This window comes from Arachis ipaensis, chromosome B01 (assembly GCF_000816755.2).
Source record: "Arachis ipaensis cultivar K30076 chromosome B01, Araip1.1, whole genome shotgun sequence".
Lineage (NCBI taxonomy): Eukaryota > Viridiplantae > Streptophyta > Magnoliopsida > Fabales > Fabaceae > Arachis > Arachis ipaensis.
In genome coordinates, this window is record NC_029785.2 from 124,531,108 (window position 1) to 124,540,231 (window position 9,124).

The 9,124-nt window shown below is 44.4% G+C and overlaps 1 protein-coding gene across 1 annotated transcript in view; it reads right to left on the reverse strand.

The window, feature by feature from the left end:
- Positions 1-9,124, reverse strand: part of LOC107619611 (endoglucanase 25) — a 65,577-nt gene that overhangs the window by 28,267 nt on the left and 28,186 nt on the right.

The window sequence follows — 9,124 nt, forward strand, 5'->3', positions numbered from 1 at the left end:
AATGCCCGAGCTAATTACTCCGAACTCCAAGGTCATCTTGTTGGTAGTGTAACTGCTGCCTATGAGAACCTGAAGGGGGTTATTGCTGTTATTGCTCCCGAGGCCGACCTAACCCTCTTTAGCCTAGATAACGTTGTCAGGGATGGCAAGATTGTCCCTGATGACGATGATGTTGAACCTCCTTCTGTGCCTGTCGCCAAAGCCTCTGTTGTGCCGACTTCTTCAGCTCCTTCATCTGAGGTTGGTCATCCCGGACCGGAACCTGATTGTCAGATCTTAAATCGGGATAGTAGATGCTGTGCCTCTTCCCCTCCATCTCCTCAGACTGATGCTGCTAGAAAGTCTTCTGACCCTTAGCCCATTTATTCTGGATATTTACGTAGTTGGCCCGGCTTGTGGGCTTTTTAAACTCTTTATGTTTTGTTAACTGCTGGTACTTTCTCGTTGCTTGCCTAGCAACTTTTTGTCTTGACAAACAAACGTAACTTTCCAGCTTTTGAGGTAGATTTTGGTGGCCTTTGAAGCTTTATAACTTTGTAGATTATATCATGCTTTTGCACTTAACTTGGTATCTTTTTGTTTTCTGAGGATGTTGGAACCCTGCCGCTCGTCCTCTTCGGATTTGCTTTATTGTTTGTAACTTGGATCTTTTGAGGTTATGGCTATGTGGGTCCGACTTGTTTTTTGGTTTTCTCGTTTTTGCTCGTATTTCTGACGATTTATAACCAATTTCTTCAAGTTGGTCCTCCAAGTTGTTTTGGTAGTCCTTTGTCCCGTCTTTCTCAGGGGTTACCTTTGTAACTTGCTTTGTAGTAGGGCGACTTCTTTACGTCGTCCTTTTCTAAGTTATTTTTGTTATCCTCTTTCTTGGATCTTTGTCGCCAGATCTTAAACCGAGACGATGGTACTGTGGATGCTGTTCCTCTCCAGGCTCTCCCTCCTTCTCCTGATGCTATTAAAAAGTCTTCTGATCTATAGTTTTTGGATATCTGTGTAGTTAGCCTGGCTTGTGGGCTTTTAACTTTTTATTTTGTGGTTGGTATCCTTTGATGACACTCTTTTTGGTTGCTTTTAGCAACCCATTAAAACAAACGCAACGAGTAGCTTCTAAGCTTTTTCGGGTTTGACCCTGAAGCTTGGTATTTTATGTCATGCTTGCTTGCACTTCTTTATGCGCTTTGAGAATGTTGAGGCCTTGTTGCTCAGCTTCTTTGAGCTATTTTTAAGTGTCAATCCATGACCGGCTTCTCTTATGTTGTCATTTTCCAAGTTTATTTGTAGTTGACCGATACTATCATGTCGATCTTTTGCATAATTTGTTTGAGAGGTCTTTTCGGCCTTCTCTCGTCTTGTCTGTGGTGTCTCTTTTTTGGTTGAGGTAGGACGACTTTCGTTCGGCAACTCTTAGTGTTCCTGGCGAAACCTTTTAGGTTAGTCTTGAACAATTTCGTTAGCCTTGTCGGGTGGCTTATTGGGTAAAGCTATGTCCCTTTTAGCGCTTGTTTCTTTTTGGTCCGACTTTTCTTGCTGGTCCTTCTTTAGCTTTCTTTGGTCCGATTTCTCTTGTTGGTCCAAGTTGTAGTTTTGTTGGTCCGACTTCTCTTGTTGGTCCAAGCTGTAGTTTTCGTTGGTCCGACTTCTCTTGTCGGTCCAAGCTGTAGTTTTTGTTGGTCCGACTTCTCCTGTCGGTCCAAGCTGTAGCTTTCGTTTTTAAGTTATTCCTAGTAATCCTCTTTTTGGACCTTTGTCAGGTCTCTTTCAGGGATTACTTGTATAACTTTCTTTCGTAGGAGATCGACTTCGTTAGGTCGATCTCTTCTAAGTTATTTTGTAATCCTCTTTTTTGGACATTTGTCAGGTCTCTTTCAGGGATTACTTTTATAACTTGTTTGTTGTAGGAGACCGACTTCGTCAAGTCGATCTCTTCTAAGTTATTTTGTAATCCTCTTTCTTGGACCTTTGTCAGGTCTCTTTTAGGGATTACTTTTATAACTTGTTTGTTGTAGGAGACCGACTTCGTCATGTCGATCTCTTCTAAGTTATTTTGTAATCCTCTTTCTTGGACCTTTGTCAGGTCTCTTTCAGGGATTACTTTTATAACTTCTTAGTAGTAGGAGTCCGACTTCGTTATGTCAGTCTCCTTTAAGTTATTTTTGTAGTCCTCTTTTTTGGACCTTTGTCAGGTCTCTTTCAGGGATTACTTTTATAACTTCTTAGTAGTAGGAGTCCGACTTCGTTTTGTCGGTCTCCTTTAAGTTATTTTTGTAGTCCTCTTTTTTGGACCTTTGTCAGGTCTCTTTCAGGGACTACTTGTATAACTTTTTCATTTTGGGCCGACTTTGTTATGTCGGGCCCTTCTAAGTTAAAGTAATCCTCTTTAATAGGGTTGGCCAGACCTCTTTCCAGGGTTTACTTATAACTTGGGTTGACTTGGTCCAACTTCTTAACGTCGGCCAGTCTTTAAGTTATTATTTTAGCAATCCGTAAGACCTCGTCAGGTTCTTTTTTAGATCACTTTCGATAACTTCTTACATTATTCTGTGTTCATCTTTTCCGATTTGTAGAAAGTGGTTGTCATCTCTAGATCGTCTTTTGGGTGAATCGTGTTTTCACCTTTATCAGACGGTTATCTTTATCGTGATCGTGCAGTGAAATTGTATTTCACTTTCTGCCGATCTGTTGCTTTATAATCGGACGATGAATGCTTCAGATTAATGCGTCTTGAAATCTTGTAGAATATCTAAAATATTTATTCAAAGGAAAGTGCAAATATATACATGTGGGAATTTTTCATCCCTTTACGTCGAATAGTGTTTGAGTCTCAACTTGGTGCCTCATTAAAAAACCTTTTCAGGAAAAAGAGTGCTTCCAATAGTGAGATCTTTTACTTTTCTAGCTATAGTACCTTCTTAGGTTGCAGGCGTGCCATGATCTGGGAAGCTCTCATCCATCGAGTTCGGACAGTCTGTAATAGCCCTTCCCAAGTACTTTTACAACTCGGTAGCGTCCTTTCCAGTTTGCTGCCAACTTTCCTTCTCCTGGTCGAGTTGTTCCAATATCATTTCGGATTAGGATGCGATCATTCTCCGTGAAACTTCTTGGCACTACCTTTTGATTATATCTGGAAGCCATTCGACGTTTTAGTGTTTCTTCCCTGATCCGAGCTCTTTCCTGGATTTCAGGTAGTAGGTCGAGTTCTTCCTTTTGAAGTTGAGAGTTGGCTTCTTCATTGTAGTGGACTACTCTGGGTGACCCTTCCTCGATATCTACTGGGATCATTGCCTCCACTCCGTATGCTAGTCGAAAGGGTGATTCATTTGTCGTGGAGTGTGGCGTTGTTCGATATGCCCATAGGACTTGCGGAAGTTCTTCGGCCCAAGCTCCCTTTGCATCTTGTAGTCTCCGTTTTAACCCAGCCAATATGACTCTGTTGGCAGCTTCGGCCTGTCCATTGGCTTGAGGGTGTTCGACGGAGGTGAGCTGGTGCTTTATATTCAAGTCGGCTACTAGTCTCCTGAAGCCTGCATTTGTGAATTGAGTGCCATTGTCTGTGGTGATGGAGTATGGAACCCCGAACCTCGTGACAATGTTCTTGTATAGGAATTCCTGGCTTCTTTGAGCGGTGGCATTGGCTAGGGGCTCTGCCTCAATCCATTTTGTAAAATAGTCTACTCCGACTATGAGGAATTTTACTTGTCCTGATCCCTGGGGAAATGGTCCGAGAAGATCAAGTCCCCATTTTGCAAATGGCCAGGGCGAGGTTACACTGATGAGCTCTTCTGGCGGGGCGATGTGGAAGTTGGCATGTTTCTGGCATGGTGGACATGTCTTTACAAATTCTATAGCTTCTTTCTGTAGGGTTGGCCAATAAAATCCCGCTCAGAGTACTTTTTTGGCAAGAGCTCGTGCTCCGAGATGGTTGCCGCACATGCCGCCGTGTACTTCTTCTAGCACTTCCTTTGTGTTGTTGGTCGGCACACATTTTAGTAGCGGTATTGAGATCCCTCTTTTGTACAAGATGTTGTTTATAATAGTGTAGTACTGTGTCTCCCTTTTTAATCTCTTTGCCTCCTTTTCCTCTGTGGGGAGCGTCTCTGCTTTGAGGTAGTTAATTATGGGGGTCATCCATCCTTGGTCCTGACTTGTTATGGCTAGGATTTTCTCTTCCGAAATTGATGGGTTCTGTAGCATTTCCTGGATGAGGCTTTTATTGTTGCCCCTGGTTTGGTGCTGGCTAGTTTTGAGAGTGCGTCAGCTCGGGCGTTTTGTTCGCGGGGTATGTGGCAGATCTTATATTCCCCGAGTTGTCCGAGCTGTTCCTTGGTTTTATCCAAATACTTTTTCATGGTGGGATCTTTGGCTTGATAGCTCCCTATTATCTGCGAGGTGACTACTTGTGAATCGCTGTAAATGTTGAGTTTTTGAGCTCCAACCTCTGTAGCCAGCTTCAAACTGGCTAATAATGCTTCATATTCCGCCCGATTATTTGAGGCCGGGAACCCGAACTTGAGGGAGAGCTCAACTTGGGTTCCTTGATTGCTTTCTATTATCACGCCTGCGTCGCTTCCAGTCTTATTTGAAGAGCCGTCCACATAGAGATTCCATTATGTGGGGGTTTCCAAGGCGTCTGTGAATTCTGCGATAAAATCGGCCAGATGCTGTGATTTAATGGCCGTCCAAGCTTCATATTGGAGGTCAAATTCTGATAAATCGACTGCCCATTATAAAATTCTGCCTGCTAAGTCCGTTTTTTGCATTATTCCTTTTATGGGCTGGTTGGTTCGAACCTTAATGGTGTGAGCCTGGAAGTACGGGCGAAGTCGTCGAGATGTTAGAATGAGAGCATAGGCAAACTTTTCTATCTTCTGGTAGTTCAGCTCGGATCCCTGTAGCGCTTTGCTAATGAAGTAGACGGGTTGTTGCCCACTTTCGTCTTCTCTGACTAGTGCTGAGGCTATTGCCCGGCTTCCTACTGCGAGATATAATATGAGCGGTTCTCCTTCTCGTGGTCGAGATAAGATAGGCGGCCGTCCTAAGAACTCCTTAAAGTCTTGGAAGGCTTGTTCACATTCTGTCATCCATTCGAACTGCTTTCCCTTCCTTAAAGTATCATAGAAGGGGAGAGATCTTATCGCTGCCCCTGCTAAGAATCTGGATAGGGCGGCTAATCTCCCGTTGAGTTGCTGCACTTCTTTGACACAGGTGGGGATCTTCATGTTGAGTATGGCTTGGCATTTATCCGGGTTTGCTTCAATTCCTCTTTGTGTGAGCATGAAACCTAGGAATTTGCCTGCTTCTATCGCAAAGATGCATTTTGAAGGATTGAGTCGCATGTCGTGCTTCCTTATAGTGTCGAACACTTGGGTCAGGTCGGACAGTAATGTGTCTTTTCTTTGTGTCTTTATCAACATGTCGTCCACATAGACTTCCATGATTTTTCCGATGTGGTCCGAGAAGACTTTGTTCATCAGCCTTTGATAAGTAGCACCCGCGTTCTTGAGACCGAAGGGCATCACGATGTAGCAATAATTTGCTTTGGCATTAAAAACGAGGTCTTTTCTTGATCTGGTGGATACATGGGGATTTGGTTGTATCCCGAGTATGCGTCCATAAACGAGAGGTATCTATATCCGGAGGAAGCATCTACCAGAGCGTCGATACTTGGGAGTGGGTAAGGATCTTTTGGGCAGGCTTTGTTGAGATCGGTGTAGTCAGTACGCATTCGCCACTTCCCATTTGATTTTTTCACCAAGACGACGTTGGCTAACCATAGTGGATACTTGACTTCTCTTATGAATCCTGCCTCCAGTAGTGCCTGTACCTGCTCTTCCATAGCTTGGGATCGCTCCGTTCCAAGTTTTCTTCGTCTCTGCTGCACCGGCCGAGATCCTGGATAGACCGCCAACTTGTGGCACATTAGCTTGGGGTCTATGCCTGGCATGTCTGCGGCTTTCCATGCGAATAGATCGACATTATCGCGTAAGAATTGTATCAGTAATTCTTTTGAGTCTCCTCTTAGGATTGTTCCGATATTAGTTGTTTTGTCCGAGGTGTCTCCGATCTGAACCTTCTCTATCTCGCCTTCTGGCTGCGGACGGAGTTCCTCTCGTCGCTGCACTCCGCCAAGCTCAATTGTATGAAACTCTTCTCCTCTGCCTCTGAGGTTTATACTTTCGTTATAACAGTGGCGCGCCATCTTTTGATCTGCTTTTATTGTAGCTATCCTTTCTATAGTTGGGAATTTCATGCATAGATGTGGGGTCGAGACTATTGCGCCGAGTTGATTGAGTGTTGTCCGACCTATTAGAGCATTGTAGGCTGAACTTACATCGACCACAATGTAGTCTATTTTGAGGGTCCTGGATTGGTTCCCTAAGGTTGTATGTAGTGATATGTATCCTACTGGTTGTACCGGGGTATCTCCCAGTCCGAACAGACTGTTCGGGTATGTCTTAAGCTCCTTGTCTTCTAAACCGAGTTTGTCGAAAGCTGTTTTGAATAAGATATCGGTGGAGCTTCCTTGATCTATTAGTGTGCGATGGAGATTGGCATTTGTCAGTATGATGGTAATGACCATGGGATCGTCATGTCCCGAGATGATTCCAGATGCGTCCTCTTTAGTGAACGTGATTGCAGGGATGTCGGGTGCTTCCTCCTTTCCTTCGACATGATATACTTCTTTGAGATATCTTTTACGAGATGATTTGGAGATTTCTCCCCCTGCGAATCCGCCATGTATCATGTGGACGTGTCTTTCTGGTGTACGAGGTGATCGCGCGGTTCGTCCGATATCTTCGTCCCTTCGTCTCTTTCTTTGATCATCATCTCGGGTTGCTAGAAACCGATCTAATTTTCCTTCCCTCACCAACTTTTCTATGATGTTCTTTAAATCGAAGCACTCATTGGTGGAGTGACCTCGCACTCGATGGTATTCACAATACTCATTCCGATTTTCTCTCCCTCTTTTGCCTTTGATTGGCCGAGCTGGGGGTATTTTCTCCGTGTGGCAGACTTCTTTGTATATGTCAACTAGGGATACCTTGAGAGGAGTGTAATTGTGGTATTTTTTGGTTTTCTCCCCTTGCCGATCTTCTTTCCTTTTGGATTCCTTGTCTTTATCTCGGTAGGGGACCCCAGATTTGGAGGTTTCTCCCAACCGAGCGTTTTCTTCTATGTTGATGTATTTTTCTGCTCGCTCCTGTACTTCGTCTAAGGAGGTAGGGTACTTATTTGATATAGATTGGCTAAAAGGTCCCTCTCGTAGGCCGTTGATGAGTCCCATGATGGCGGCCTCTGTTGGTAAGCTTTGAATGTCCATGCATGTTTTGTTGAATCTCTCCATGTCGTTGCGGAGGCTCTCCCGTTCTCCTTGCTTGATCCCTAGTAAACTGGGGGCGTGCTTGGCCTTATCTTTCTGGATGGAGAATCTGGACAGGAACTTTTTGGCCAGGTCGTCAAAGTTTGAGATGGACTTTGGAGGTAAGTTGTCGAACCATCTGATTGCTGTCTTCGTGAGAGTTGTTGGAAAAGCTTTGCAGCGAATGGCATCTGAGGCGTCGGTAAGGTACATTCTGCTTCTGAAATTGCTGAGATGATGGTTGGGATCTGTGGTGCCATCATACAAAATCATATCCGGGAGCTTGAAGTCTTTTGGAATTTTGGTTTTCATGATTTCCCTGGTGAATGGATCTTGTTCTTTGCGTGAATTTTCCTCATGAGTGGTCCGAGGAGCTTTTGATTTGAGATCGGCTTCTAATTGCTATAGTTTTTCTTCCGATTCTCGACGTCACCGTACCTCTCTTTGCAGGTCCTTTCCGATCTCCCGTTGTTGTTGGGTTTCTTTCTCAAGTTGCTTTAAGCGATCTTGAAGCACTTCTATTGCACCTGGATTTGGTGAGCTTTTGTCTCTGTTGGATTTCGGAGCATCCTTCAATGTAGTGTGTACGTTCTTGTGCGGTGTTTTATTTTCTAGATCTGAGTCGTGGTCGTTGTCATGGCCGTCTGCCATGGTGTTGAGATGACTTTCAGGTTCCCCGGCAACGGCGCCAATGTTCCGAGGGTTACCTGAAATTGGAGGTCGATCTCGGATGAGATCTTCTGTACTGGTCGGAGATGGCGTGTCCGGCTGGCTGGTGACGGCCGGAGCGGTTGTGTCCAACTTGTTGGACTTGCTGCACTGCTGATCCTTGGCCACCGGAGGGTGGGGGTACCTGCAAGAGACTCCGATGCTTAAGTTAGCACGGGTATTAAGCAGGTTTATTGTAGAATCAGAGTATGAGTTATACCTGGGTGCTCCAGCGTATTTATAGTAGTGTGGGCTGACCTTTCTGATAAGATAAGTTAGTTATCTTATCTTATCTTATCTTATTTGGGGTGAAGTCAGCTTATCTTCAAGGGAACCGCCTTTATCTTTATAGGCTTGGATTGCCTTTGGATGTGGGTCGTGTTCCTCTATTTGGGCCCTTTGTTGGTCTTTCTTGTCGATTTGGCCGACCTCTTTGAGAAGAGGTCGGATAGCCTGACCTGAAGTGGTCGGTCGCTTTGTCGCCAATCATCCCAGGTCGGGTAGCGCGACCCGAGGTATGAACAGTATCTATAGGAACTCAGAATTCAGATAGTGTTATTGATTCTCCTAGTTCAGTATATTGATTCTTGAACACAGCTACTTTATGAGTCTTGGCCGTGGCCCTAAGCACTCTATTTTCCAATATTACCGCCGGATACATACATGCCACAGACACATAACTGGGTGAACCTTTTTCAGATTGTGACTCAGCTTTGCTAAAGTCCCCAATTAGAGGTGTCCATGGTTCTTAAGCACACTCTGTTTTTGCTTTGGACCTCGACTTTAACCGCTCAGTCTCAAGTTTTCACTTGACACCTTCACTCCACAAGCACATGGTTAGGGACAGCTTGGTTTAAACGCTTAGGCTAGGATTTTATTCCTTTAGGCCCTCCTATCCACTGATGCTCAAAGCCTTGGATCCTTTTTATTACCCTTGCCTTTTGGTTTTAAGGGCTATTGGCTTTTTCTGCTTGCTTTTTCTTTTTCTTGCTCTCTTTTTTTCGCATTTTTTTTTCTGCAAGCTTTGTTCTTCACTGCTTTTTCTTGCTTCAAGAATCA